At 46.8% G+C, this 27,552-nt stretch overlaps 1 long non-coding RNA gene and 1 pseudogene across 2 annotated transcripts; one reads left to right on the top strand and one right to left on the bottom strand.

Moving 5' to 3' along the window:
• The first annotated feature begins 1,846 nt into the window (after positions 1-1,846).
• LOC144168798 (uncharacterized) lies at positions 1,847-5,062 on the top strand (annotated as a pseudogene).
• A 14,076-nt stretch (positions 5,063-19,138) lies between these two features.
• Positions 19,139-26,711, bottom strand: LOC144168796 (uncharacterized). Of its 2 annotated transcripts, none has more exons than XR_013322238.1 (4): positions 26,584-26,711; positions 25,013-25,120; positions 24,600-24,768; positions 19,139-20,669 (listed from the first exon to the last, which is right to left on the bottom strand). It is a non-coding gene; the product is annotated as an uncharacterized LOC144168796 (long non-coding RNA). The 2 variants fall into 2 exon arrangements; XR_013322239.1 differs by lacking the exon at positions 19,139-20,669 and adding an exon at positions 20,694-24,548.
• Between the last annotated feature and the right edge of the window lie 841 nt (positions 26,712-27,552).

Here is a 27,552-nt window from a genome sequence, read left to right as displayed (position 1 = left end):
TGTGTATGAGGGGTAGGACCACTGAAGTGTAGTCATAACTAGAGATGAGCAGTTCATCAATTAACCTTCCCATTAATCGATGAATGCTTTAGTTGCGATTAACAATTCGTTATGTGGCTTTACGCAGCTCGTCAACCGTATGGAACGCGGATCCCCCGAGCCTAGAGGCAGATTTTCAAGATTGGGTCTTGGACGACGACCCGGCTGAGCCTGCAGAGAGAGAGCTGGAGACATCAAGTGCACCATGTGTGCCGGCGCCAGTGCCCATAAGCAGCACCAGCGAACAAGGTCTGGCGCGCTCACAAGTGACGAGCCAGCACGAGCCAGTCAGCTGCATCACCAGCAGGCTGGTGATGCAGGTCCCCCCCCCCCCAACAGGCTGGCTGCTGAGGGACCCCCAAACGGAACAGCTTGCTGGACGACATTCTGCCAGGACAGAGGGCCCTCCGTAAGGAAGAGCTGCAGCTGCCACGTCAGCATTTAAAATTCCAAAAAGAATCAGCCACAAGGGAACAAGAGCTAATTGATGTCCTTAAAGGTTTTTTCAATCAGCCCCACAACTCTTGAGGAAAACAGTACACACCAGCTTCCTGGCTAGTCATAATCAAGAATTTCCTTTAATGCGGCACAAAAGTGAGTTTTTCGAGACTTTATTTGTGGCTGCATCGTGCTGTTTAACCAAAAAAATTTGTATGGATGAGTGATTTTGAATGTGTGCGCTACTGTTTTGTTTTTATCCTGCATTTGGCATACTGAGCTAAACCTACTCATGGTACAAGCTGTGCATTTGGAATCTTTTTTGTCGCACGTGCAATACCAAGAGCTTATGTAGCACTGTGATATGAACAACGTATTTCCTCTCTCTCTTTACCCCGCTTGGCTGCAGCCTTCATGCTAACGTGGCTTTGTGGTACAAATTATGTATTTTGAAATTTACTTTTTGCCTTGGCGCTTTGTGATACGCGCCATCTATTTTTAGAGTTTTCGTTTCTGCCATGGTTGCAATACCGAGAAATTATGTGGCCGTGTGGTATGAATCATTGTCTTCACACCTCCGTTTTTATATTATGTATGTTTTTTATTTCACAACTCTGAAATAAGAACCAGTTGTTTCGTGCAGGATTTCGTGCTGCATTTCGCGTTTCCAGAAGTACAAATTAGTGGTTTCATTTGTTCATGCTGAATTTTTGCGCAGCGTAAGACTAGGACAGATAGAACAAGGGACACGAAGACCAGCGCAGGTCTTCGTGTCCCTTGTTCTATCTGTCCTAGTCTTACGCTGCGCAAAAATTCAGCATGAATTCTGAGTACCAACTAGCCCGCCTAACGGTGTTATTACGGTTTCATTTGCCAAAGCTTCTTGTGTTCTGAGAGTCATGTTGTAGTGGGCTGTTGCGACTTAGGCAACTTGTGGTCTTCTGATGTGGGCTCCAATCTTGTGCTATGGTACTGTCGTGGTTGGACAAGTTTATGCTAAATGATGTCCGTCATATTTTGAATTATTATCTACTTAACTCTTTCGCTACCGCCGGAAAATTGACTAATTTTAGGGGTCCAAGAAAACATTTTTTTCCCGCTAAAAAATTGGTTAGCCTATAAGTGCAGGAACACAAAATGCAGATTATTAAACGGCGTTTCCAATAACACCAGTTTTTTAAAGGTTTTTATATATCATAGTTGTAAAAAAAATATCAACATCAAAATTTATGTCAAGTTGTCGAGAAAAATGATAAAAAAGGAGTTGTGTTTATCAAACCACCGGTAGTAGAAAAAAATTAGAATATAATCATTTTGTAGGGAAACATTTCAAAAACACGCTCTAGAAAAAATGTCGACTTGGGCTGAACAGTTTGTCAGATATAAAAAAAATATTAGCATGCACGGTGCTCGGGTCATGCGGTGAAGCCCAACCTCCAATTCAAAATGTGCAATTTCGGGTGGTTTCCTGGAATAAACCTGGCGGTTTGTCATTATCAGAGCAGGGTGCGCACAGGTCCTTGAAAACCTTGAATACCCTTGAATTCCAGAAGTCTGTTTTCAAGGCCCTTGAAAACCTTGAATTTTTTACAAGTCCTTGAAAAGTCTTGAATTTCTTGAATTCTAGATTTAATTTAGTAATTGTCATCAAGAAAACGGACTTTGTTGCTGAACTTTTGTTCTTGTTTAATCATTCTGAACCGCAGTCAAGAAAACACCGGTTTTTATACCTCTGTAGCCGATTCTGTTAGGCAGCTGGCAACACTGAAGACAACGAGCCGTTTCCATCCCCATCGCTATCGCATCGCTACCTCGCCATCACTCGCTGAGTCATACGGCCGCGTCCGTGCGCTAGTATTCGTCTAATCGTGATTTCAGCGCTTTTTGAACGTGGCTTCTTCGGTTCAGTGAAAGTGATGTGTTGATATGTGAGACAATGCCCGGGAAAAGCAAGTTTCAGACTACGTGGCTCCACCATGACGATTACAAGCAGTGGATTGCACCGGACACAACAAGTCCGCATCGGGCTAAGTGCAAGCTTTGCTGCAAAACCTTTGATGTGACTGCCATGGGTGAATCGGCTTTGAAAAGCCACATGAAAAGTGCCAAGCATATTGCTGCAGTGAATATAACACAAGGTCGCGTGTTGGACAGCCATCTCACTGCTGTCGCGAGAGAGACAGGGCAGTCCGCTACCACGGCTCCGTTGCCGTCACCAAGCCTAAACGACGCTTGCAAAACGCACGAGCTTGTTACTGACGCTGAAATTATTTGGACTCTGAAAGTCGTCACATCCCACATGTCGTACCGGATGTCATCGCAAGCAGGGGAGTTATTTCAGCGCATGCTCCCGGACAGTGAAGTGGCAAAGGCGTTTTCGTGTGGTGAAAAGAAATGCGCCTATGTGACATGTCATGGTCTGAGGCCTTTCTTTCTCTCAGCTTTGCAGCGAGAGATAGAACAGTGTGAAGTTTTTGTGGTACTTTTCGATGAGTCGGCAAATGACTGTCTCCAAAGCAAGCAAATGGATGTGCACGTGAGGTGTTGGGACTCCGCTCAGAAAGTGACGACGAGGTATTATACCTCCGTTTTTCTGGGGCATTCTACAGCTGATGACATCCAGGAGAAGTTGCTGAGTGCCCTTGAGCCATTGCCCCTTGCAAAAGTTCTTCAGATATCTATGGATGGTCCAAATGTTAATCTGAAGTTCTTTACGCACATCCAAGTGCACTTGCAACAAAATTACCAGGTTCAATGTGTGGACTTAGGCACTTGCGGGCTTCACACAGTGCACAACGCTTACAGGGCAGGAGTTTCAGCAACTAAATGGGGACTTGATTGCCTGTTGTCTAGTCTGAATGCACTTTTTGAAGATGCCCCAGCACGGAGAGAGGACTTTTCTGCAGTCACCGGCCAGCACACTTTTCCTCTCAAGTTTGTCGCCCACCGGTGGTTAGAGAATGTCCCTGTAATTGAGCGAGCGTTGTTGGTGTGGTCTGACATCAACAAGTACATTGAGGCTGCTAGAAAAAAAGCTGTCAACCAGCCTAAATGTGCCTCGTTTAACAACTTGTTGGAGTTCAGCTGTGATGCTTTGCTCCCAGCAAAGTTGAATTTTGCATTGTGTGTGGCAAATGCACTGAAGCCTTTTTTGTAGAGTACCAGACAGACAAAGCAATGGCCTTTTTCCTCGCAAGGGATTTAGAGACTGTTCTAAGGAAGCTGTTCACAAAGTTTCTGAAATGTTCAGTCCTGTCTGCCAAAGGAATCGTGGGCCTGCTGAAGGTCGACCTTGAGAATGCTGAGAACCATATTCCACTAGAAAAGGTGGATATAGGCTACAAGGCAGAGCAAATCATCAAGAATTCTCATGCAAGCGCAAAGGATGTGTTTCAGTTCCGGATGGAATGTAAACAGTTCTTGATCTATGCCACAAAGAAGGTTCTAGAGAGAAGCCCCCTGAAGTTTGCATTTGTTAGGGGCCTTTCTTCACTGGACCCAAGACAGATGTGTACAAAGCCAGACGAATGCCTTCCTCTTTTCAGAAAAGTGTTGGATACCCTCATCACTGTGGGTAGAATGGCTGACCACGTTCGAGACACAGTGTTGGCTGAGTACACGGAGCTCCTGCATGAGCAAAAACATAAACTTAGACAATTTGACAAGGGCACTGATAGGCTGGATGAATTCTATCCTGACCTCTTGAAGTTCAATTCAACCTACTCGGAGTTGTGGAGCATTGTGAAACTTCTGCTTGTCCTCAGTCACGGCCAAGCAACAGTTGAACGTGGATTCAGTGTGAACCGGCAGGTGTGCGTAGAGAACTTGAAGGAGCTTTCATACGTGTCGCAACGGGTTGTGTGTGATGCGGTTGAGAAGGCAGGTGGTGTCCTACAAATTCCAATCACTAAGGAACTGAGGATTGCTGTGTCGGCAGCTAGGCAGAGGTACGGAGCATACCTGGAAGCCCAGAAAAAGCAGGACCTTGATGCTTCAAAGCAGAGGAAAAAGCACTGCATAGAGGAAGAGCTTGACGCAATGAAAAGAAAGAAACAAAAGCTGGAAGCCACAATTGATGACCTCATGGCTTCTGCAGATGCCTATGCGGAAAAAGCAGAAGCAGAAAATGATGTGACACACATTGTCAAGTCAAATAGCCTCAGGAAGACGGCAAAGGACAAGACAGCTGAGCTTCACTCGATCAAGGTCCAAATTCAGCAAAAGCGACTGGAGCTCCCCTGAAGAGGGTGGCTAGGAGGAGCTGCTTAATTTTTTTTTGCTTTGTGCAGTTAATGCTATTTGGGGCAATAGAACAATTTTCTATTGTGTGTGACATGAACAAATCTGCATTGTGATATATGATAAACCTATTCTTATTTTTTCTGTTCAGTGCAAGCAAATTTGCATTGTGAGATTTTTTTCTTTGTGCAATAAATATGTCGGGCCTTTTGAAAGCCTTGTCTGCAGATCTTTGATGTAAAAAAATCAAAATAACCTCGCGCAGAGGGCCTTGAAAAATCCTCCCACAGGGGCTTGAAAGTCCTTGAAAACCCTTGAATTTTTCTCTTCGAAACCTGTACGAACCCTGCTGAGAGGCACCAATTTGCCCCCACATAACGTAAAAACATCATGTCAATGGCTGACTTCTCATTTACAGCGAGCACAATATTTGGGGCTAGCACGCGATGCGGAAAAAACATGCATGAAGTTGAAAACGGAACGCCGTGGCTGATGCTTGTTGTCATTCACGGTCAGTAATCTCTCAAAACATAAAGCTGAGCTTTATTATCATCTTCTTACTCGCAATTGTAACCTTGCTCGCAAAAATGAGGTACAATGAGCTAGAATCGTGCCCTGCGATCTTTGGTCGAGTAGCAGTTGCGCGATGAAAAAGATCAGCACAACGAGCCTCCTCCATTGCAGCGCCACCTAACATTTTTCAAATGAAACAGTACAAAAACTTATCGGAGACTCCGTCCGAATAGACAGTTCAACTAAGAAGCAACATTAGACACCCGGATATACCCTCACATGGAAACGAAACTGGAAGTCGAACAGCTGGCAGTGTAAGGCCAGTTTGAAGCGCTGTCCTCGGCGGAACAGATATCTGGCGACTGGGTGTGATCTTTTGACTTGCATCTGAAGTTCTTATCGCAGAAATCGGGTTAGGGTGGGAGAAATCAGGAGCGCTGTGCTTTGTTCTAGGATCAGTCGCGGACGCTCCAGGCGCCATGGCAGGTAGTTTTGAAGTTGGGTAACTGCGTAGTAGTGCTGAATATGAATTTCACGATGCAGAAACGAAACCGAAACTGTTGTAAACTGTTTGCGAAAGGTCCTGGGGTAAGTAGAACTACCACAGTACTTAGAACAATGTGCGCAAAGGCAATAAAACTGCCTAAAATCATAAAGTAGCTTTGCAACCAGGCACTGCTTGACATTTTCAGCCGATTTCTGGGATTAGTACTGTCAGAGCGCGAACCTGACGATTGAAAATCGTTTGCTAGTTCGCTATTCACGCCCTGATAGCAAAAAACAAGCGCTGGTGCACAGTAATTACGAGTTGCACGCATTTTTCGTTGGTAGCAGTGACGCGGGATGACCGCGCCCCTTTTCCACACCCAGGTGATTCAAAAGCGTGTCAAAAATCCTGTTTCCGTAGCAAAAACGAAAACAAAGCTGATTTTGAAAGGCCATTTTCTGATGTAACTCCGAACAGCTTTACTTGTTCGAGAAACGCCTATAACGCTATGAAAGGGCGCTCCCAAAAGTATCGATCAAATTGATCGATTTTGATAGGCGCGGTAGCGAAAGAGTTAACAAGCGTGAAGAAAAAGGACCCGCTGTGGCGGCTCACTGGTTAAGGTGTTGTGAAGCTGAGCCCAAAAACATGGGTTCGATTCCTGGCTGCTTTTGGCTGCTTTTCTAATGGAGGCGAAAAACACCCTTGTGACGGTCGGACGTCGCCACTGGCTGCCGCGGACAACACATGCTCACACAAAAACATGCTCCCACGAGGAAAGACCACGCGCGCACGGAACATGCGCCCCCCGCGTATTCGGAAATGTTGACGTTGAAGCGCCCGGAAGGCTTGCAGGGTGGCGCGCCCGCACGCGGAGCGATGACCGGCCGGTCCCCAGTATTCCCCAACGAGCTCGTCCTTGCCATCCCTGTACGCAACCCAAGGGGGGTTTAAGAAGGCGAGCGAACGAGGCCCCCGGACTCTCTCCCGACTGGGCACCATCTGGCTAGGCCGAACGAGGAAGCCACCCGTAGGAGTCATCCGATCGCGCGCTCCCTCCCCAACCCGGGCCGAAATTGCAACGAGGGGACCTCCGGCTTTTGAATCTCCCTAACTTCGTTGACCAGCCAGCCAACGGCCTCATCTCGGCACTGCGTCCACGGTCCAGCGGAGTACGGACCACCTGCGCTGACCGGCACGAGAGCTCCGCCACCCCCCCCCCCCCCCCCCAACGGCCCAGCCGAGCACGTGCACACCGCAACGCCGCATGTCAAAGAGTTCCCGGCTCCACGACCCGGCGCCAGCCGCCCACCTGACCCACCTCTACCAAGTCCCAGCCTCTCAACGGGTGAGCGCACCGGACCAGCACTAATTATTGTTAATTAAATGGTATATTTGAGCCTGCGTTGTCTCATTTCCCCTCAACTCTGCGTGGACCCACCTAGGTGGTAGCGTGACGCCATCTCCCTTTCGGGGAGCGTCACACCCCCCAGGTGTTCCAAGATTTCGGCGCACATTAAAGATCCCTAGGTGGTCGAAATTAATCCAGAGCCCTCCACTACAGCGCAACTCATCGCCTGTGTAGCGTTGCCACATTTAAAACCCCTACTCAATCAAGAAAGGAGGTTGCCACAAAGACCATGAAAACAAAGGTGGTGCAGAAACTACAACACGAGGCTTTTTGAAAAACATGTAACTGAAGATAGAAATAACAAAGGAGTAAAATGCAATATACTACAAACAGGCTTTTTAAAAAACATGTAACATTTGAAGATAAATAACAAACACATAAAATGCAATACACACAAACTATGCAAACTACACAAACAAACACATGCAAACTAGCTGCTGTGTGTCTTGAAAGGCAGCGTCAACATAACTACCCCAAAGACCCTAACCACTTTGTTTGAAGAAGTAGTTTGTCAGTGCAGCACGCACTTTATGTATATGGCAATTGACATGCTGCAGGGTGCTTGGATGGCTGTTCCAGCAAGCACAGCAGCCAAATGCTTCCGACAAGCCTCATTTGGCATCAGCAGTGGTAGTTACAGTGACAATCCCAGTGGTACTGCGAATGAGGGTGCCAAGGATGACTAAGCCCTAGCATTGTGGGTGCTCTTGACACGAGTGTTGTGATAAACTGCGACACCTCCTGCCCTTAACCCATTAGGGACCGGCGTACTTTTAAAAGTACAGCTACAAAATTATTTTTTAAAAACTCCAAAATAAATATTCCGATTTCAGTAGTTCTTTATTTTACCACCAGGGGGATAACTTACACCCCCAAATCAAGTATCAGCGTTCGCACTGCTCAGGGGCGCACACGTCTACGGTCAAATATAGACAAACTCCAGTCCCGCCAAGCACTGAGGTGAGCGGTTCGAAATTTTGTTCTCCTGGCTGAAGTATGCAATTATTTGCGACAGTTTTTTGTATCAACCCGCAAGAAAGGTAGAAGTAAACGCCGAGTTCTATGACTGTTACATTGCTTTCATACTTTTTGTGGTATGCAAATGTAAATGTTGCTGTACTATATATAGTATGCTGGGCTTTTGTGTATGCACAAGGGCGCTCGCTATTGCAGGCACCCAGTACGATGGAACCGGACGTTTTCTTCGGCACAAAACCGTTCTGCCGACTCAGCGAAGCCCTCGAGGCTGCAGCAGATATCGCACAGAATGCTGAAGACGACGTTGATGTCGTCATAATTCCTCCGGACCCATCACCAGAAACCGATGAGGAAGAAGGAGACGAGGACTGCACGGTGTCTGCGCCCGTAAATGACGTTTCTGGTTAGAAATGGTTTCTTTCGCACTGATACTGCAATTTGTAGGCACTTTGAACGTTCTAAATGATTTATATTTGAGATCGCCGCGGGGTCACCAGTGTTGAGGTCTAGATTTTTGCCGGTGCTATTCTACAGTATAAAGTGAGGCCATAGTGGGAGAAATAGGACGTTGTAAATACACGCAGGTTGGTGAACCGGTAGAGGTGGAAAAGTTTTGTCCTGTGAATTTGTCATTTTTGTGTGTCAGCTTGTGTAGGTGTTGGCGAATGTTTTTTTTCTTCTATTTTGACGCCCCTCGCAGTGTATGCTGTCAATTTTGCTTGAAAAATTTCGAAGTGGTGTTCACGCCGTGCTGCCACAGTTGATTTGCGTGCTTTCTCCAGCTGTCATATCTTCGTAGCTCCTGCGAAATAGTCTTTCAAGCGTTATAAATTCATTACATCAAAGTGTCTTTTTGCAGGCACTCTGGAAGTTCACTGGCGTGCTAAGGAAGAAGAAGCTGACAAGAGCGTGCCTGCGCTAAAACGGTCAAAGGTCCCTGCCGTGAACTGGAGCAAAGGAGAACCTGAGTACACCTGGGGGAACTCAACTGACGGAGCAGTAGTGCACAAAGCTGAGTTGAGAGCTCTGTATGGAGGTTATTCACCCAGTCAAATCTTCAGTACCATCTTTGATGATCAAGTACTTACACACATCATAATACAGACTGGCAACTACGCAAAACAGAAAAACGAGCATGGGTTTTCCCTCAGTTTAGATGATCTGAAAAGGTTCATCGGTATCCTTTTGCTGTCTGGTTACCACAGTCTTCCGCGACAGAAGCTTTACTGGTGCGTTGACGAAGATGTTGGAGTGCCATACGTTGCCAAGTGCATGAGTCGAAATAGGTTTTACGAGATCAAACGATTCTTGCACCTAGCTGATAATGACTTGATCGGGGGATCCACTGATCGAATGTACAAAGTGCGTCCTCTCATGAACCTTCTAAATGAGCGATTTCAGAAGCATGGAATCTTTCACCGAAACCTTTCTATCGATGAGTCTATGGTAAAGTACTTTGGGCACCATCCTTGCAAACAATTCATGCGTGGCAAGCCCATTCGTTTCGGGTACAAGAATTGGATGATGTGCAGTGATGACGGGTATTGTTATGCTTTTGATACCTACTGCGGAAAATCGGCAAGCACAGATAACAATCCTCTAGGAAGTCGTGTTGTTCTTTCTCTGCTTGAGGCAACTTCGAACCCCAGTGACCATATTGTCTTTTTTGATAATTTCTTTACAAGTCACAGTCTCCTTGTTGCACTGCGTAATAAGGGATTTAGGGCTACAGGAACCCTTCGTGAGAACCGGCAAATGAAGTGCCCTCTTCCAAGTAAGAAAGAAATGGAGAAAGAACAGAGAGGACAATTTTTTCATTGTTTTGACCCTGTGGGTGAGGTTCTTCTTGTGAAGTGGAAGGACAGTAGTGTGGTAACAATGGCAACCAACTACGACAGCATTCTACCCACGTGCTTTGTAAAGCGGTGGTCATCTTCAGCACGGGAGAAAGTGAATGTGCAACAACCAAAACTGTTCCACAGCTATAACTGCAGTATGGGAGGGGTAGACCTCTTAGACCAAGCCGCAAACAACTATAGAGTTCGCATTCGCGGCAAAAAGTGGTGGTGGCCTTTGTTTACACAGATGCTGAATGTGGCCATGGTGAATTCTTGGAAAATTCATCAGTTGACTGCCGATGAGCCCGTTGACCTCCTTGCATTTCTACGAAATGTCACACGGTACTATCTCCGCCTTGGTACAAAAGACCATACCATCCGTAGGCGGCCAGCTTCCATCGTGAGTGACATTGTTTTTGACAAAGGAGGGCACTTCCCCAACAAGTTGGAAAAGCAATTGCGCTGCCGGTGTTGCCACAAGAGGTCCATGTGGGAATGTGCAAAGTGCCAAATTACACTTTGTTTGAAACACGGATGCTTCAACAAGTTTCATGCCTCAAAGTAGAAATATCGAGCAAATGTCCATTCTGCTATGTGGAAGTCCCACCGTACTATTGAAAGTACACCACTGTAACTTGTGAACGAATAAATGGATGTTCTTGAAACTCGAGGAATCTTCTTCCTGTGCATCGCAGACCTTGTACGCCAAACATAAATGAAATTGGTTGGGTAGATTTTTCTTGGTCCCTAATGGGTTAACGGGGGACGCAGGTCTTAGAATGGTCAGAAATGGCCAAAATGTCGATTTTGAGAAAATCTAATTTTTGGAATAATAGTACCTTCAAGCACCTGCCTTCAAAATATCAACGCTAAATTTGATCGGGAAATACTCTAAAATCATGTTTTGAAACGCCTCGGGGCCACGAAATGCCTCGAATCGGGCAAAAGTTGTTTCAAATTCCCGCGCGCGCCGCGGGCGAAGCAGCCGACCGATCGCCGCCATCTTGGTCTTGTTTTGAAGCTTGTTTCTTTGTGCGCATTTTGCGACATCTCAAAATGGCATCACTTGAGTAGAACGACCGCCCTTGCCAGTTTTCCCGAATGCGCCTCCTGGGCCGCCAATCGGTTGCAGCGCGCGCGCGCGGTTTGAGTTCGTCGTTTGACGCCTCCCATTGGCCGGCGCGACTGCTAAGTGAGTTACTTTTTTTTTCTTTCGCCATCACGGCTACTGCTACCCGCGTCTGACGGAGTCCGCTCTTTTGGCGCAGCGCTTGCTTAGAGTAGTTTTGCTACACATTTTCGCGGTTTCTTCGGATTCTTTCATCGCACAGATTCGTGACTGATGCCAGGAGACGTACGTTTGAAGAGGACGACCCGTCATGCATACGGGAAGTGAAAGCGTCGTCCGCCCGTGTAGTGCGACTTCGGGCCGCTCGACTCAGCCGGATGAAAACTGTTCGCCGCCTCATATTGCTTCGCCTTTCCCATCACCTGACCAACTACCTCGGGAATCCAGACCTGATCCAAGCACATATTGTCGAGTTAACACAAGGTATTACACGGCGGAGGTGATCGCCGCGCGTACAAAACACGCAGACGAGGTCAAGCGCGGCATGGAGACCAAATCACCAACGAAGCGGAAATTCAACCTCGTTGAACTGGATCTGGCGCACTCGGAGGTAGAATTTCGACACAGATTTTTGTCTTAGTGGATATGGCAATGTTGACAGACCTTTTTGCGCACGTCGAGTGCGGGCTGGCGGCGCCGGATTTGAGACGGCTGACAGGCAGTACAGACTCGCCGTGAGGCTCCAGGTGACGTGCTCGGTTTACGAACATCGTGTGGAGTGTTTTTCGTCACCAAGGACCGAAGAAGGCCGTTCTTTGCAGCGTCCCTTGACCTGAGAAAAGCGTTCGACTCGGTCAGCCATTGCGCTCTCCTGGCCTCTCTGGAGGAGGGGGGGGGGGGCGCGGGAAGGGGGGGGGGGGGGCGCATGGGAACTACGTGGCCGCAGTCCAAGACTTGTACTCCGTCCAAACAACTACTTTTTCCTATAGAGGGGAGACGGGCGGCCGGCGAGTTTACGTGCAGAGGGGAATAAAGCAAGGGGATCCGCTATCGCCCTTCTTGTTTAATCTGTGTCTGGATCCTCTTATGCACGAGCTAAACTCGTCCGGTTTCGGGTACCACTGCAATGGTACGACTGTGTCTGCCCTAGCTTATGCGGACGACATTGTCCTTGTCGCCTCCACACTCGAGGAACTGCAAGCGACCCTGAGGATCGCACAAGAGCACTTCAAAAGACTCGGTTTAGCCTTGAATAAGAAGAAAACCGTGTACTTCGGGTGGACATACGACTCTCACCGGGCAAAATGGTTTGACTACGGCATCCCGGGGCTTCGTCTCGATGGTGCCGTGGTCGCTCCGGTTGCCCGGAATGTACCCATCAGGTATTTGGGAGTCGACTTTTTCGTCAACAAGCCACCCCGGGTTTCAGTTGATCTCATTCGGCCTGAATTAGAATTCGGCCTCATTCGGCCGTTTAGGTGGGGGGTTGATTCCGTGGCAGACACCTCGCGAAGGCACAGTTGCTCGTACATCTAGCTGTCATTTCCGTGTTTGAATGTGCTGTGTGGTTGACTTCTCTTTTAGCGTGACCACTTTTGTGGCCTGGCCCTTTTTGGCCTTTTTAATTGACTGTCTGAATGTGCTGTGTGGTTGATTGCTGATTGTGCGCATAAGTAAGGTATAGTATGAATGAATCACTACACATGAATATGTGTACTGGGTGTTTGGATAACGAGTGTATGAGTATATCTAGAGCCCATAGCTTTCTGCGATTCCGCAATTCCGCGAAAAATCGCAGAATTAAAGTGTTTTCGCGGAATTCCAAAAAAAAACGTTAGAAGTGTGGCGCTACGTCCCCAAAACGATATATTCGGTGAAATGTGGCGGAAAAGTAGTATTTTCTATTAGCACTAGCAAACTAGTTTCTATTAATTGTCTGCAACGTTTTTACTGTTGAAAATTTAAATTTGCTTCTGCGTATTCCTACCTTATCAAATAATAAAAGCGGCTAGGTGGCGCAGCCTCCACCCGAATCAAGGGGCGTAGCCATAGCCACAGAAAGAGAACGTTGCACACGACAGGGCCGGTCAGATTGCAAACAAATGAAGGGTGCAATGAGTAAAGCGGCTAGCAAGGCACTAGTGTACTTGGAGAACTCTGACACTTGGAAGTTCTTCAAGAGTGTGAGGTGCTTGGATCCCCAGCAAGTTGGGTGTCTCTCAGAGAAGAGATCAGAGTTTGGGGCCGTTCCTGGATTTATAGCCCTAGCTGCTGAATGGCAAGTGTCTTGAAGTCTGCCCAAGACCTCAAGTCTACTGGCACAATTTCTAGTGGCCCAATTTCTTTCTAAACAAGAAAAGCCAGGTAAAGATTTTGATGTCCTGGTTTTCTGGGGTGGGATGGAACACCTGACTCCAACTCTTTCTTCCACTGCCCTTAAATACCTGTCGGTGCCAATCAACTCTGTTGACGCAGAGAAGTCATTCAGTCACTATGGTGACATATTGCCTCACAAGCACCATTCTCTTGGTGAAAAAAGCACAAAGCATCACCAGATGCTCACCCACAACAGCTTCCTTCAGTTGCAAATAAAATCTAGCATGTTAGGAGTCTGAAGTGTCTAATAAGTGGACTGTTACATGTACCTTGTGCCGTTTCAATGTTGTCGTGGAATTTTGCAGATTCCCCTATCTAGAATCGCAGAATTTGAAATGTTTCACTGCAAAAAGTGAGGGGCCCTAAGTATATCACACTAACTCCATCTCATGAATCACATCATTATTTATTGTCTGTGGGGGGGAATGGCTTTTTCTCTTGCCTACAATTTCCTGACTAAACTTTACTCCGTGGTTGATCCACAACTCCTTCCGGCCCTGAGAGGCCAGGTTTGGGGAAGCAAGGGTGCTTGATTTGCCTAGGTAGCTTGCCATGTGCGTTGCTGGCCAACCCCAAGCCACCACTCCGCCTTTTTTTTGTCCTGTCTTGTGTTCTACTGTTTTTGCATGTACTGCTGCTTGGTTGTGTGTTTTTTTTTTTCTATTTTGTGTTTCTAGTTCTTCCACAGGCGGAGTACCACCATGGTGGGTCGGGCAAGTCCTGGAGAAAAACAAGACCTTCGTTCATCTGTGGGGGTGTCCAACCTGGATACCCTCAACCGCCTCGGCACCTCGTGCGTGGGGCATCAACCGGAGCCCTCGCCCACCACCACCTTCGGTCGACACCTACGATCTGTCAAACCGGAAAATAAAGTGTGAATAGCCTACACCTTAAGACGTTCCAAGCGCACTTGAAAAAAGTGGTTCAGGTTTGCGAGGACACTGCAGCAGCCTTTGAAGCAGATAGCTAGTATGTGTGTCGTCAAGGGCTTGCACAGGGACCTTGCTCAGCCGCGAAACAACATTGATGTCATGTTTGGTGGCATGTGGATGACCAGGGGACGATCGTCACACATTGGAGTGGTACAGCAAGCCTTCTACAACTTGTGAACTCCCTCCCACTTAAAACTTCAGTGTTGCGAAATCAAAGCTCAGTGTTTTGTCACAGGATCGCCCGAACGTTTCCTGCCATACTGCCATAGGCCAACAAAGCTTGCCCTTCGGCTACTTTTTTTTTCCCAAAAAAACATCGCCGTTTGACCCCTGTATCCTCTCTGCCCTGCATTTGACCCCTGTATCCTCTCAAACTTCCTGCGCAAAAACCCCGACTAAAATAGCCTCACCAAAGAACAAAAAAAAAAGAGGGCATCTGAAGCAAGTTTCACCCCTCCCTCCTCTGCCATACCCAATATTCTGGGTAACAAAGGGCAATGTCTAATAAAATGAAACTGAAATGAAACTGAATGTAATGAATGATGCCAGTTTACGAAGGACTGTTGCAGTTTTCACAACACCAGTGAGACGACACCAGATTTCACAACGCCAGCAAGACGCCAACCAATTTGAAGTCGATAAATTTTGCTGAATTCCTGATGGTGTACGTTACTTGGCCTCTGGTATCTCCAGTTGTAGTTAACATTTTTGGAATCCAAAGACAGATTTGGAAATGGGAAGAACATGTCTTTGTTATACAGAAATGGTGTAGTTACACTACTGACCGTTCATTTCGTAACACACGGCCAAACTTCAAATGCAGTTTTCTCAGTTTTATATTTTTGGTCGTTTACGTCAGCCTTACGCAGCTTTTTGGAAACTTCTTTTTGCTTCATAAGGTTAATCTTGGTACCCTTTTTTTCAGTACAACCTGAGGCGCCCGATGACATTCTTCGTTTTTCTATTTAGGCCATGCATAATAAATGACTTGCAGTCATTTTGATGAGCCAAAATATTGAATACTGCCATCATGTATACTTGACATATTTTTTTGTGGTGCCACGACTTTACAGAAAAATGAAGAATGCCATCGGGTATGGGAACTCTCTGGCTATCAATTCATGGAATAAACAGCTACAAAATGCAATGTGAAAGTTCGTTAAAGCTGCATAAGGAATTACCTAATTACGGTTTAGATTTTGCATGATAACTTTCAAACTAACAGCAGCAGCTCAAATATAATTGCATATTTGAAATCTACAGAGAAAACTGCATTTGTGTGCAAATTTTCATAAGTTTCTACCCGTAAATAAAAAAGTTAGTTTTAAGACCCTCGTCCCCCCTTAAATCAGTTCCAATGCTGATGCAGTGATGATGGATGAGCTAACAGATGCACAAACTGTGCATGCATGCGGTGATGGGGGGTGCCTAATGAGAACCGGGACAAATGTATCGACAACAGCCCGAAACCCGAGTGCTGGAAAATCCGGCGTACTGACACCCGCACATGCGCTGGATGCGGACAGCCTGCTGCGCTACTTTTTTGGTGGTCACAACGAGGGCAAGTGTGGACTCGAAATACCAACTGCAGCCGAAAAAAAGGGCCACTCATCGGTACACCCTTTTGTGCAAGCGTCAATGAACCACTTGTACACCCACGATCAAAAGTTTACGGACCACGGAAGCTCCAATTTTGGGTTATTTCTCTGCCACGCAGCAGCCCGGGAAACTATGTGTCGTATTTTTCATTACTTCAGTAACCATATGACATCTCACATGCACAGGGCAGTTTGTTGGGCTGGTACCAGAAGAGAAATAAACTAAAATTGCCATTTTCTTGGTCCATAAACTTTTGATCGTGGCTGTACAATACTGCTTCGACATATCGCACCTAGCCTCTCAAATCCTCTCCCGATCTGCACTGTCAGCATTTTCATACAGGATGGCATCGATCTTATCGCTGTTTTTGATTACGGTTGCCAGCGTCGACAAAGCTATTCCATACCTTTTGGTGATCTTGGTCTTCTTAACGTTACACCAGACTTGCTCAAGAGTGGAGCATTTTACATTTAGAGATAAAACTTTTCTTTTCGCGTGTGATGTGCCGGCGCTCGACTTGCTTGTCCAGCAGGGGAGCACTTCGGCAACAAAGACAGCAGGGGCACGCAAACACAGGTGGTGCGAACAGTGACTACGAAACCGGGACCCACGCTGATTGCTACAATTGGCCAGCAGTGCTGCTTGGAGCAACTAATGGAGCAACGCTAGGAGCAAGTCTTGCAGTCAAGCATCCCGCTTCTCCACGGTGCGAACATGGCAACTGGTGTGCTTTTCGACGCTGTATATGCTCGGGCAAGACGCGGCCTGCAAGCTGAGGGTCAAGCAGCTGTGTTTTATGACGTTCTGCTTACTTTACAACTGCCCAACTTTCAACAGCCATTTTGCGCAAAAATTCGGTGCATTTTGGGTGGCCCCAATTTGTTATATCTGAGCAGGCCCTTCAAACTTTATTATTAAGAGTGGGCTGAAATGGTGTTGCAAGTGCAGTAAAAACTTGTTAATTGAAACCACAAAGTCTCAGTTCGAAATACCGAAAGTTGTAACTAATGAAAGTGAAGAGTAACAACTGTGCATGGCGATAGGGAAGCAGTTTGACATGTCCGTAATGTATTCCTTGAAAAACTCCGTCATTGCCGCCTGCCTTTTGCCCTATAAGGTGACGGCGAGCACTTTTCATTCTCAGTACAAGACAGGGCAGAAAGCCTCCTCTTCACCTTTTTCAAAACTGAACAAGAGACAGGTGGTGTTATACACCACACCCCGACATTTGAGCGCACAGCCACACTCGTGCTGCATCCTGCTCCTCTTCATCGTCAATGGCAGACAGGTTTTGCGTTTCTGGCATCATGTCCTCATCTGTCAGGCACCACAAGGAACTGCACTTGCATTCTCACAGACGTAGTCTGCAAAATGTCTTCGAAATTGTCCGCCACACAGACTTTAATTGGTCTTCCCCAAATTTCACCTTCTCTCTTCGTTTTTCCCCAAGTTCCGGACATGACGCAGCATTGCTAAGGTGGCTAGAATGAGAAGGTGTGAATTTCGCGGGCCTGCCGCTAGGGGAGCATTGGGCGCCTCGGTGACAGGCGCGGTAAGACGAGGCGGCCGGCGGCCCAGTCGACGGGCTCGCGATTCATTTCGCACGTGATTATTGATAAACCGTGATCTTGGTTCTGGTGGACATTATTTGTGATACTTGTGAGCTACACGTGTGGAATGATGGCAGCCATGCCATCAACTGCGAAGAAAAAGACACAAAGGTGATGTTTCGTACCGGGATGCGACGTGGGCTACACGAAGTGTGTTGAGAAAGTATCCCTTTTCCGCGCACCAGCTTGGCCAGAACAGTTCTCAAAGTGGGCTCGTGCCATTCCCAGGGCTGACAAGCCTCTGCAGGAAAATTGTGTAGGCATTTGTATGAAAATTCTGTCTGTATAGGTATTTGTATTTTGTTACTAGGGGAAAAAATGCATTGCGCGAGTTATTGAAGTGCGATGCAGATCTCAGGAATGTTTTTTTTTTCTATTTAAAGCATTGGCTTGTACCTCCTGCAGGTTTATCATCCGGGATTTCACGCACTCTGTGAACGGCACGCGCAAGTTCACATATACCCGCAGTGTTCCTCGACAGAAAGACGAGGCGCTACCTACGATATTTCCGAACCTTCCGAAATACATTTCGAAGACATTGCCTAAAGAAAGGAAAAGGCGGCCAGATTTTTCACATGACTCTCCTAGCACCAAGAAGAGCCGCAAGAGTACATATCTGAAGCATGCCAGTCAGCAGAAATGGAAACCCAAATTCATGAACAAGGGACGGCAGTTAATGCTCCCACCAGGCATTTTATCTACGATTCTAGGTGCAACATGCATGATCTGTCTCATATCGGCTGCCCAGAGCACGCAGTATCATTGACAAAATCAGTCACGGTTCACGCGATTTTTTGCAATACAAGAATTCATTTCTTACTAAAGGGCCTGAACCAAGAAGAAAATGCAAAGAAAGGCAAGAGGCTAAAGCCCTGTGTCTTGTAAAGTAGCTTTTTGTAAATATCTTGAGAGTTAAAAGAGTACAAGTAAATATATATTTGCTTCAGTTGTGTGAGTAAATATTTTGCAAACGTGTAAATATTTGTAAACTTTGCAAATAAAATGGTTACCACGAACTTGCTTTACTTTCTTATTAGTGGTTGCAGCATATTGCTTGTAAAATACACGGATCGATAGGTAGAATTCGCGTTACGCGCCCTGTATGCTAAACCGAGGATTACAGTAGTTCACACCTCGAAGCCTCCCTACCGAGACCGGTACCCACTACTTTCTCTAACGGGACCCTGTAATATCGCGTGGAATACAGGTGCACCTTACCAAACCTCGAAATTTTTTCTGTTTAAAGTGAAGGCATCAACCTCCAGAAGCGTTATCCTCCGCTTGGTTCGCAAAGATTGATGCAAAAATACGCAGTTCCTCCTCGTATAGTGCTGAGAAGCAAGCTCAGTATAATGGCCGGTGACCATAACTGTGAAAGAGCACTTAGGTTACACATAAAGAGGCTTTAAGCGCGTGGGAAAAGCTTGCGGGCTCCGAAACACGGCAGCGGCGAGGCCAGGATAGCCAGGATCGCATGCGCGCGGCGGCGCAGCAGACGCCGTTCTTACCGCGCCGATACCTACAGCGCCGCCACGCGGGAGGCACGCGCAAGTGAGCCAGCTTCGGGCGGCCGGTTTTCACACCTTCTCATTCTAGCCACCTTAGCATTGCTAAAAGGCATCGGGAGGGCTTCTGTGGCTGTACCCCAGGCACCAGTCCACCAGTGTGGAGGTGCGCAGTTTGAATTATTTGTGGCGAAGCCCAGTCACGTTCGAATTAAGGGACTTTTTATACATGAACTTCTATCGGAGCTTGGCCGGATTAAATCGTACAGTTCAAATTATCTATAAATTCGAATTATGGAAGTTCGAATTAATGGGCTTTAACTGTATACACATGGCAACGGGAAATGAAGATTTGTTCATTGCAGCTAGGATTTCGTTGAAACTGGGATCACTATACTTGGGCTATTCTGTATATGTACCTTTTTCATGCACTGTAAAGACAGCTGGTGCCAGTTCGTTTGTTCTTTTTTTTTCTTTTTTTACAAGAAGACACGTTCATCATCAAGGACATCATTTTATGTCAGTGAGGGAATTCTAGTCAAACTGGTGACTGCACTAGTCCTGTTCTAAAAACGGCACCATTGGAGACCTCGGCACAGCAGTATTTAAGGAGCAACAATGGCAACTCGAGATGTGCGGCTCAAGGGCACAAAGCACTAGCCGATTCGGAATGCACGATGAAACCACTGAAAGGCTTGTGCAGGAGGCTATACGTCCATAGAATGTTCAAAGTGTGAAGTCAGCCTGTGCATCAATAAGGGCGAAATCATTGTAGCTTGACATAATAAGTGAAACACCTTATCTGGGTCTACCTGTAGAGCCATAGAGAAAAATATAAAACTTGTATACTGGCACAAGTTGGTTCCATGTACATGCACTGCCCACTGTTGCAGATATGCAACATTGCATACCCTTTGTGCCTGTATGAAATTTTGCCCCTTCACCAACTCATTAGTTCTTGTTGCTCCAAGGATCCTCAACCAAAAATATTTCTGCGTTTTGATTGGAATTCTGCCACCAGTCAGAGGCAGAACACATTTCTTCAAGGGAATGCCTGCCAAGAGTGTTTCTCCATTTATTTGCCTCATTGAGTTAACTTTCTAATTTTTAATTTTCTGAAACCTTGAATGCATAGTGTGTGAGGTCCAGACTACACAAATCAACTCTTTGTTTTCTCGTAGCTAAGTTTCAAAGCCCCACACACTTCAAAGCAAACGTACTTGTATTAGAAATTGATTCGATCTGTAGTCATTTCCACCTTGCACAGCCGAGTCAGAGATGTAATATTCACACACCTCTACCAGACACACGGCCATGATCACAAAAAAAAGCCAAGCCAAGAAACCCTCAGAATGCACTGAGTGCCTGACCATTTCCCTTCCACTAATGCATAGTTCTATGGCAACCCTTGCCAAACCCATACCTTGCAGCAAAACTTGTGCAGAGTCTGGATGATGCCAGTGAGCGGAGCAGGCAAGCTGGACGTCAGTGGAGAGCAGCCCAATCCAGGGTGCAGGCGACGCCCTCTTCCAACAGAAGCAAAGGGAAAGTGTCTACCACCCAAAAGTGCTCGGGAAGGGACACGTTCCTTGCTCCATCCTCAAGGCAGCAAGTGCTCGAGTGCTTGTGGATGCCCTCCAAGGTGGAAAGAGAAAAGAATAAACAATGCATGGGGCACAACACAAAAAGGCAACACCAGGGCAATGGAACTGCTTCCTATATAAGCATACCGAGATTGTCCTCACTGAATGTGCCATCTTTTCAATAGTCCCCAGGCACTGAATGCCATTCAGCCTCACTTGGCATTTACGCGATAGTCAATTATTGCTTCTAGCACGGCTGCAGTGTGTACTGAGTCAAACCCTTTCTCAGTCTATAAATGCCATGTAAAGGGGCTCAGTGTATTGTACGGATTTTTTATCACTTGATTGACAACATGGAAGTGATTCATGGTTGAGTACCCTTACCTAAACCCAGCCTGCTCTCTGGGTTGTTGGGAATCCAGGCTGTCACCCATGTGGCCAACTATAACTTTGGTAAACAGCTTATGAACAAGTGAGAGTAGGCTAATGGGTCTGTACTTTTTGAGGTCCTTGGTATCTCCTTTTTATGAATCAGAATCAGCTAAGCGTTTTTCCAGGGTATAGGCACTTTTTAATCCCTTAAACATTCCGAAAATAGTGAAGAAAGCTTTTCCAGTATAATATCTGCTCTCTCCTTAATTAGATCCCAGGTGATGTCGTCGTCACCTGCAGCTTTTCCTATTTTCCTGCCTCTGAGGGCCTTTCCTACCCCTTCTTTTAGCTAGTAGCGAGACACCGCAAGTTAAGCTTGTACTCTGAGTAGTTTCCCCTGGTCTAACGTCGCTGGCATACAGTCTGGTGTGGAATCGTCCGCCTACCTTTATTATCTCATCCATGTTGCACGTAACGTTACCCTGCTCATCTCTGGGTGCGTACATTCTGCTTTTGCTTATGGCTAGCTTCCCCTTGGTTGCTCCCAAGGTTCCTCTGATTTGAAGCGTTCCCTCGATCACTGCGGTGTTATATGCATGAATATCACTTGTTTTACTTCTTTTAATCACTTTAGACAGCTCTGCTAACTCAACTTCATCCGCCATACTTGAAACTTTCATGTTCCTACGTTTGGCAATTAGTTCCTTCACTTTCACATCCCTACATGTTGCTTCTCCCAAAGCTGCCGCTGATTCACTAGGTGCCAATTAAGTTCTCATTTAGCCTGTCTACACTGACCTCGTTCTGCTCGTTTTAAAGCGCAAATTTGTTTTGAAGAGTTATTTTTAAACTCCTTCAATCTGGTTCTGACTGACTCCATGTGGGGTTTCTTAGTTGTCACGCGTTTCTTCTCTCTTCTGAGATTCAGCCTTGGCTTGCATCTAACCATCCTATGATTGCTGCTCCAAATCTTACTTAGCAACGCTAAATCTTGTACAATGCCTGCGTTGTCACTTAAAATGAAGTCAATTTCATTGTTTGTTCCAGTATCCGGACTCTTCCATGTCCATTTTCTAGTCTTTCGTTTGTAAAAGAATGTGTTCACCAACCATAGCTTATTTCTCTCTGTAAATCCCACCAGTGTATCCCTGACTGTTGCGATTGTCTATTCCAAAGTTTTCCGTTCTCCCATTTGCTTCTTACCCACTTTTGCATTAGTCTCCCATCACAATCATTAACTGCATTGCTGCCTTCTTTATTGCTGATTCGACATCCTCATAGAAAATGTCTACGGCTTCAACATAGCTAGTTTTTGGCACGTAGGCCTGTACTATTTTTAACCTGTATCGCTTGTTCAGCTTGATTACAATGGCTGCGACTGTTTCCTTAATGCTGAAGAATTCTTCCATGTTCCCTGCTATTTCTCTATGGATTAAGAATCCCACCCCGTGTTCTTTCTTCTCACGGAGCCCTGTGTAGCACAAAAATATGCCCACTAGTCAGCTTCATGAAGCCCTCTGCTGGTCTTCTAACTTCGCTTAACCCTATGATACAGTATAACCTCGTAACAACAGACCTTGACAGTGATCCCGATTTCAGTCTGCTGTAAAAGAAGTATGAACTATCCAGATACTATTACTACAGACTCTGGTATAATCATGGATGAAATCTGTTATAACAAGAGTTCTGACTTTTCAACTGCTATAAACAAAGCAGAAACAATAAAATTATGCTGGTCATTTTTCAAGATCGTTAAAACTGAAACAGGTTGGTAATTACTGCCAACAAAACATCAGAATCACCTCTGTTTTTCACTGTTTCCCCGTTGTTCGCAGGTTCACCATGATGCTGCGTTCAAGAAGAAAGTAATCTTGAGCGCTGAAAACGATAGAAATCGGGCCACGTCACGTGCGTTCAGTGTTCCGGAAACTTGCGTGCGGGGCTGGCACAAGCAGAAACAGAAAATTTCTGCAAGCAAGGCGACATGAAAGGGTTCAGAGGACCAAAGAGGGACGATATCCCCAAATAGAGGACCTGCTGGCGGAATACGTGCATCAGCAGCGAGCAGCTCAGCGACCCGTAATCACAGAGCTGCTGAAGATTCGATGATGCAGTTGGCGTGGCAGCAAGGATTAACACGGAGAGAGTTCAATGCCAGCAGGTGCTGAATAACAAATTTCATGAAGAGAAAAGGCTTCTCACTTCGCCGGCGGACAGGCATATGCCGGAAGTTGCCCACGGGGTTTGAGGGAAAACTGGACGCATTTCAGCGGCACATCTTGAATTTGCGCCGCAAGAATAGCTACGTGCTCAGGCAAACTAGCAATGCGGATCAAACACCGCTATACTTCGAAATGCCCGCCACCACAACGATGGAGAAGAAGGGCGCCAAGCAAGTTCGTGTGCTGCCCTCTGGCCACGAAAAAACAAGTGAAGGCAATGCTTTGCTGCACTGCGGAAGGGCACAAAGTTTCCCCTACCTCATATCAAAACACAAGACGCTCCTGAAAGGAATCTTGTTCCCCAGTGGCGCGATTGTACACACAAACGAGAAGGGGTGGAAGACGACGGACTTGGTGGCCAATTGGATTGACCACGTGGGGCGGAAGCGAGCCCGTGCAAGCTTGGGTCTGCGCGCTAGGCTTGTTTTGGACGCGTTCAGATGTCATTTCGACGAGCGCATCAAGGACAAGCTCGCTTTTTGCAGCACTGACCTTGTTGTGATTCCCGGAGGCATGACCTCACAACTGCAGCCACTGTAAGTTTCGCTAAACAAGCTGGACAAAAAGACCGAATTCGGGCGCTCTACACCAAGTGGCTTGTTGATGACGGCCAGGAACTGACTGACGCCAAAGAGCCAAATTAAGCGATTTTCTGCCAGACTTCACCGGATGGGCGAAGAATGCACTGTGCACAATCCCGCCTACCATGGTGAGCACGGCGTTTAAGAAGTGCAGCATTTCGAATGCTATGGACGGCACCAAAGACGACATGCTTTGGGCCACTGAGAGCAAGAAGGAGTTGTCCAACAGCGACGACGAGTGATAACGTGCCGCCTGTGCCGCCCATCGGCGCTGCCCCAGACTGTCGTCGTGCTGACTGTCTTGCCGACGATAACCGGCACATTTCATTTTGTGCCACCTTTGCAATAAACCTTGCTTGTTCCAAGTGAGAAAAAGTTGGATTTCTGTATTTAATAATCAAAGTTTAGTGCATGCTACGATCGAGGACATATCGTTTTTTTTTCTTCGTACTGTGAAAAACAGGTGTGCGTTACAATCGAGGGCGTGTTAGATTTGAGTAAATACGGTACGCTTACTGCAAGACTTCACGCACTTAACAGTGTTAGTTTTTTGCAAGCAAAACGTTTCACCCCTACTAACTCGCTTTCAGCTGTTTCAGCTGGTTCCGCTGCACATAATCTTGAAGACCTGCGAGGCCCAGAGAAAATTACATCCACACGTGACCTACTTACTATTTTCGTTTAGTTATGTGAAATCTTGTGGAAATGCGGTACAACAGCAACTCTGGCTTTTCACTCGTTCCCCTCCTCCTGCTGCTGCGAATCACGATCGCCTGCGATTCACAATCGTCCAGGCGTTGGTCTTACCGGAATCCACCAGGTGTGAAAACACTGAGGCTCTTTCGCTGCGGCCCGTGAGGCGATCTGGAACACCCAGCGTCTCCAGGGCGAAGAATGGCGTCCCTCCCTCGGTGCACAGCCCGACCGTCTGGTCGCGAGTGAGGGCGGCCGCCCAGCCATCACCCACAGCCACGCCCTGCATAGTTGCCGCTCCTGTATCTGGCATGCCAAAGTACTCGGGTACGCCTCGATACATGTCTTTCCCGCAAGCTTCTCAGTCAAAGCCCCAGACGCGCTCACCTTCGTCCTTTTCCCTTCCACTTTTCATCAGTGTCACTCTGCTACCCAACCCACGCTTGTATCACCAAGCATACAGCGCGAGCGTACCTCGCCGCTCTCTTGGCCGCGACTTCTGTAGACAGCATGTTTAAATTACTCACGTTGGCCTTGGTGCAGGTCTAACTCATTTTTCTACTTCGAAGGTGCATTCATTGAAGCAGCTTGGTTCTCCGAGCCTTGACAACGCATGGGTCTCGCATTCGGGAGGCCTGTGAGAGAGAGAGAGATAGAGAAATAACATTCATAGTCCAAATTGCTAGACATTGCCATTAGGAGAACTTCGTGGCTGCTGCTTCTGAGTGCCCTCCTTTGGCCCCAAGTAGCCACTATGCTAGTGACACACTCCTTGCTCCTCGGAGCTTAGGGCCTACTAAAATTGAGGACAAATTATTCCAGCTTTTTTTTCATCATAAAAGCAGTCACTTAACAAGTTGAGGGAGTGGATTGGCAAGCGTCGTGGGGGTTCAGTTTTTCATTTGCTGAGTGTTGACCACGGCAGGACGCAAAGTCTGGCAAGGTCAAATCACCCGTGAGGACCACAAGCGGTTTCACAGCCTAAAATATACTTAAACGACATTAGGTTACGTGTTATAGCAAACGAACTGCGAGGAATGTTTGATGCTGAATGTTTAACAGGTGTATGTACATTTGTTGGAGCCATGCTCATTTTTCAATCTTTGAAGGTATCAAATTGAAAATGTGCAAATTGAGCGCAGCAAAATCAGTCACGAGACGCAGGCAAAACAGCAGCTAAGGCCAGTAGCTTTTCTGTTGACGTGCATATCAGCAGCCTTTGCACTGTCCTGTGTGCTTTTCTTATGATTATTTCTGCCTTTTGCTCTTTGGAAAGCTTCGCGCTCTGGTAAGGCACACTGCATGTCACCCTGGCAATATACGCACTTCCTTTTCTTCGTTCCAGGCGATTTTACAGTACTGGAAGGCCATATTATTTTGGCCTCAAAGATCATTCAACACCGCAAAGACTACTTCGATAAAACCATTCAGGTAGATTGGGTCACCATAATATAAGCTCCAAAATTTCGTCGACCCAATCTATTTTGAAGATGTGAATATTGAATTTTTAAAAGCATTTGGAATCGCAAGAATGCTACGGTTGAACAGATGCGACACGGCTTCATTTCCTTTGTGTGAACGGTTTGCAAAATACGCCTCGGCAATGGCTCATTTCCCCCACATGCCAATGCTGCCAATGTCAACACGCTGCCCCCGTGAATAGGCAGCATACGAGCGGAGCTAGTTTTCTCGCCGCAAAACCCGTAACAACCCGAATGCGGTGCCGTCACGATTGCAGACAATCGTCCCCAGTCATTACCCCAGACCCCAGCGTCGCGCACACTTTGAACACTGCACACGAAGAACTCTCTCTCTCTCTCATCCAGCGGCCGTGGTTTGAATATCGACGCCCTCACTATCGCGGTTTTAGCATGACATTCCGCGCATGTCCACGCGTTATACAACCGCTGCGCCGTATCGCACAGGCAGACACGATCCGCACCCACAGCCTGAGCGACACAAGGCGAAAAAATAACGAATCCACATTACGCGCAAAGTTACGAAATATCGTAACTGCCTCTTGTCAAGAGAAAAGGCAGACTATACAGTGTATGAACACACCGTAGGCACCCCGTTTTAGCGAACAAAGTGCACCCACCTGAACTAGGTTTTCTCCGCCCTCGTTTCTCTTGTTTGGCATAGTCCGGGAGCTTGAACACAACACGCATACATTCGCCGCACCGCCGCCAAAATACACTTCACTCCGCACGTGGGTTGCGTGGGTCAACACAGGCCAAAATGGCTGTTCCGAAAGCTTCCCCCCACCCCTTCTATTCACAAACAAAGTCACTGTTTAAAAACTGTGAAATACTTTGTGTACTGTCTGTTTTCGTAGAAAATCTTTTAAAACAGAGTTTTTTAAAGTTTGTTAGGAGAAACTTAGGAACGCACTTATGCTGCGGAAACACGAGAGCGCGAGTTTTGAATCTCCGTCTGTAGCTCACGTCACAGCTTGAAGTCACACTTTGAAGTAAAAATACACAGAGTTGCGTTCACCTTGCTACACTACACGTGAGGAGCAAAATAAGAAAGAAAACATGTTAAAACTTCAATGCTGAGCCAATGTTTCTGAACAAACTTCGTCGCGCCCTGTGCTCCGCAGGCAAGAAGAAAAGGGCGCGAGACGGACGTTGACGAAGGAGACTCGCAGCCTGTATATGTCTTTCGTGCCTTCTTCGACGACGTCTGTTTAGCGCCCTTTTCTTCTTTCCAGTGACACAATGGACCAACTAGCTCAGCAAGTTTTGTCAACTCCGCGGCCAAGCCTGGATTTTTTTTTTTTTTTTTTTTTTTGGGGGGGGGGGGGGGTTATGTCTGAGTGTCCTGCCGTCCCGTCCTACATCCTGCCTGCCTTGAAATTTCTATTATGACGTCTGTTGAGAGAGAAATGTGATTGACCAGTAGCCGCGACCGGGTTTGGATTGCAGCTTGGTCCGTTAGCGGCGGTGTTCAGCTTCGCCATTAAATGTGGGGCCGGATGACACAGAGATGAGCTCGCTCTAAAAATTTGCACATCTTGTACGCATGAACAAAAAAAAAATGGCTGACAATAACGTTGCTCCCTAAT

This window comes from Haemaphysalis longicornis, unplaced genomic scaffold, assembly GCF_048455015.1.
Source record: "Haemaphysalis longicornis isolate Haplotype H1 unplaced genomic scaffold, Haemaphysalis longicornis Haplotype H1 scaffold_2, whole genome shotgun sequence".
Classification (NCBI taxonomy): Eukaryota; Metazoa; Arthropoda; class Arachnida; order Ixodida; family Ixodidae; genus Haemaphysalis; species Haemaphysalis longicornis.
Note: the sequence above shows the minus strand (reverse complement) of the source record. Positions and strands in the feature narration are given on the sequence as shown.